The 3,948-nt window shown below is 45.8% G+C and overlaps 1 long non-coding RNA gene across 1 annotated transcript; it reads left to right on the plus strand.

Annotated features, from left to right (window-relative positions):
- The first annotated feature begins 913 nt into the window (after positions 1 to 913).
- Positions 914 to 3,056, plus strand: LOC125531908. The gene is made up of 3 exons (XR_007293600.1): positions 914 to 1,281; positions 1,786 to 1,899; positions 2,005 to 3,056. It is a non-coding gene; the product is annotated as an uncharacterized LOC125531908 (long non-coding RNA).
- Positions 3,057 to 3,948: the final 892 nt, after the last annotated feature.

A 3,948-nucleotide genomic window follows, 5' to 3' on the forward strand; every position in this document is an offset into this window, starting at 1 on the left:
CTCGTCCGGCACCTCGGGAGTAAATAAACCTACTTTCCCCTTTATGTAACAAAATGCAGGTCCCTCGTATTGAAACCGTAATGCTCCATAGTGGAGGCAGTCCCTAACTTTTCTAAGGACGTGGTGATTTTTGGGAAGGTTTCTGTAAACCCTATCATGAGGATCATTTGTGGGTGTTCTGTCAGTGTGATGTCGTTCAACTCGGTAGGATTCAAAGTCAACATCTGTAACGGAATATGAATATTAATTAATATCTTGTTATGCAGAAAAGACAGTATTATATTTACGTGACAAACTCATGATAGCAATAAGGTACCTTGGTGGGCGAACATCCTAGCTTCTTCATCAGGCTCAACGTATTCAGTTTCAAAAAGGTTTTCACCTCCCAAACAGTCTGTAGTAGACAAATATTAGTTTGTAATAATCATAAGATCTCCTAAAGTAAACATAGAACCGATGATGCATTAATGTGTACCATCCATATTTGTTGTGTTGTCATCAGGCTCCAGTATTCCATATGCATCATCGTCATGGTCGTTGCCTGATAGCATATGTTGCAAAATGGGCAAGTATCAGTGATGAATGAAAGGTATGAACCAAGATGTAGTCAATTAAAGCACCATTATAATTGTCGACGGGATTGTGTCCACGTAACGATGCATTGAGGCTTTTGTCTCGCCTCATCCTCCTTCCAATGTTTTGTATCAGGTATGTATCATTTGTGTGTAGCCAATCACAATCTTCATCAGCTACAGAAACATTGAGTGAATCTCAGTTAGGAAATCAAAGATAAGATATACAGTGTTTAATGTAGCTGGCATCACCTGTATCAGTTTGGTTTTGTTCTCCAGTTGTAAGCACTACTGTAGATTTGGCTACACGACCTACTATAGATTTGGCAGCACGACGTTTGTCACGTAGGCTTTGCAATATCTCTTCTCTATGTTGCTCATACCGGGCATTTTCCCTCTGCCTCTTCAGTGCTTGTTTATCTTTTGTATAGTAAGTGTGAATTAGGTTCAAGAGAACTTGAGCAACACACGTTTATATGTAGGTGTGAATTATGTATGATAGTTAATATGAGCCAGAAATGAGTACCATATGAACTGTTGCATCTGTAGGCTTGAAGTGGCGGTCGTAACACAGTTAGTTGGGACGACTCATTCGCAGAGTTGATATTATTAACATTTTCATTTTCATTGTTAGAGACGACAGTATCTGGTGTTGTTAGTGAACATGGACCATGAAGTGGAGTCTGATCACTCATTACCACATCAACAGGTATGCCTGCATCAAATTTGTATTACCAAAGTCAGTTGCTGGCACACAAAAGCTGGTAGTATGTTTGGATGTAGGAGAACACATGACCTTCCACAACTGGTGTTTGTCGTTGCTGGTGATAGCAGACTACGCACTGGGCATATCCATGGTGTCAAAACCTGTCCAAAGGGACTTTTAATAAACATGACTTTAGCTGTGATTAATGAAATGATTGATAAAGAACAGAGAAAATTGAGTAACGAGGCGACATGGCCACGGGTGGCTTAGATGGAGTGTTGGTTTCATTTAAAACCGCGGACATAGCTTTCTTACGATCCCTTGCCTCCTTTCTTTTTTTCAATATTGTATCCCTGTTTAGTGCATACCTCTCCTTTCCCTCTGTCTCTTTAGTTCTTTTGGATCTGTTTTTTGACCTGCGAGGCAATGACATAGTCGGTACTTACATGATTTAGTAGCTAAGAGTAGGTGATATCTGTATTTACCTGAACTGTCATTGTTCGTCAGGTCCTGAAAGGGAGTACGTACCCCACTACGCTGAGATCCAGACATATTGTCTTATCAATGAACACTTACTGAACCGTGCCTGAACTTAGTTTGATATGCAAATCATGATGTACTGTAAGTATCAAATTACAGGTTGTCAGATTAAAAGACCAATTCCCCATGTCTTATGTCTGACCAAACGACGTGCAAATTCAGTTGATCTAACCTGTGCACTGGCAGGTCGGGAAGTAGTCAGATGTCTTGGAGATCTGCTCGCCACTGGGGTGATGACACCGGATGTAAGGCAGCGCGCCGGGTCGAGGACGTCGCAGACACCGGGGAGAGGGCGGTGTGGCGACGACGGCGTATTGAGGAGAGTTAGGGCTGCAAGGTGGGTTGAGGGCGTCGTGTCATCGCGGAGACCAGGAGCAAGGGTCGTGTGGCGAGGGCGGCCGGGCGGGGCGGCGTGCCGACGCGAGGTTCGTGCCGTGGTGTTGGCGTTGATCGCGGAGATACTATTTATTCGCTTGATGGAGGTGTCATCGTTAGGATGTGTAGGAGCCTGGACGTGTGAGTCTGCGGGCAGAACATTTCATTAGAACCGTTGATCTGGTTGTAGTATGTTTGATGAAACGTGGACAGTTGGATGATAGTAAGTGGGTCTGATCGGACGTCTGGGGTTATCCTGTGTGCACTTTCTCGTGTGGATGTAGGGGAAGTCACGTTTGATCTTTTAATAGTAGTATAGAGTATAGAAGAAACGGACAAAACAAGCGAACACGCAGGAGCAAACAGAGGAAAGTTCGTTTTTAGTTCGCTTTCAACCCATTCCTGGCCAAACTTTGGGCCGCGTTTATGGCCAAACGGAAGCACGGATGGGCGGGGCGCTTGCCCTTCTCCTCCCCCAGGCCCGCCTGTCATTGGCACAGACGCCTCTTTTCTCTTCTCCTGCCCTCCTGTCCCCTGCCATCGCCGCCGCCACCCCCCGTTCCCAGCCGTGTCGCCTTCCACCAATGCCATCGAAACCACGAACACACCATGGCATAGCAGTCCCACGTCCGCGTTCCTAAAAACTTTTTTCCGGCATTCGTGGTTCCTGGTTGCTGACGGAACAGAAGTTACGGCGCCGGCATCGCCCGTGGACCGCAACAACTTCTGGCGGGTCATGCGTTGCCGCAGGGCGCCCATCACCACCACCGACCCCAAACCTTGCTTTGCTGCCTGTGAGGGGAGCACGATGTGCACTTTCCGGCGCGTCTCCACGACGACCACAAGGGATAGCGGGGAGGAGTATTTCGTTCACAATTTCATTTGCAAATCGGATGATTCATCCTCGAATGATGAAGAGCTAGTGGTGGTTGCATTGGTCGTCCATAACCACATTAGTAGGAAGCGGCCTCGGTTCAGGGGATCAATCCCGGCCATGCTCCGGCCTTGAACCGCCATAGGGAAGGCCACACCCTTATATATGTTGATTACTTTGAGAATGCCGCGCTCTTCAAATCACATCAATTTCATTGCCGATTCCGAATAAGGAGACATGTGTTGAATAGTATTCAGGAGGGCTTGGTAGGACATAACCCATACTTTGAGTGCAAAGAGGATGCCATTGGCAAGCTTGGCTTCTCTTCTTACCAGAAATGCATTCCGGCTATCCTCATGCTTGCATTTGGAATTCCTGGTGATCTCATGGATGAGTATGTGCGTATGAGTGAGTCTACATGTCTCCTCTCAATGTATAGTTTCTACAAGGCCGTGGTGGCAGTGTTCGGCCCTGAGTACCTGAGAGAGCCAACTGCCGCTGATACAGAGAGTTTGTTGGCGATCAATGCCGATAGGGGCTTTCCGGGCAAGCTTGGTATTATAAATTATATGCGATGGAAGTGGAAGAAATGTCCATTTGCTTGGGCAAAGGGCATGTGAAACGTGCCACTGCCATACTTGAAGCAGCGGCTTCACAAGATATGTGGATATGACATTCTTTCTTTGGCATGGCAGGTTCTCACAATGATATCAACATGCTTCAGCGTTCTCCAGTGTTTGCAAGGCTTACAGGAGGCCACTCCCCAAAGTTTCGATTCCCCAACATTTTTTTTCAACTATGAACAATTTTATATACATTGAATTCAATGTATGATTGAACAACTTTTTTGAACGACCAACATTTTTTATACACAATGAACA

The sequence above is a fragment of the Triticum urartu genome, unplaced genomic scaffold, assembly GCF_003073215.2.
Source record: "Triticum urartu cultivar G1812 unplaced genomic scaffold, Tu2.1 TuUngrouped_contig_8369, whole genome shotgun sequence".
Classification (NCBI taxonomy): Eukaryota; Viridiplantae; Streptophyta; class Magnoliopsida; order Poales; family Poaceae; genus Triticum; species Triticum urartu.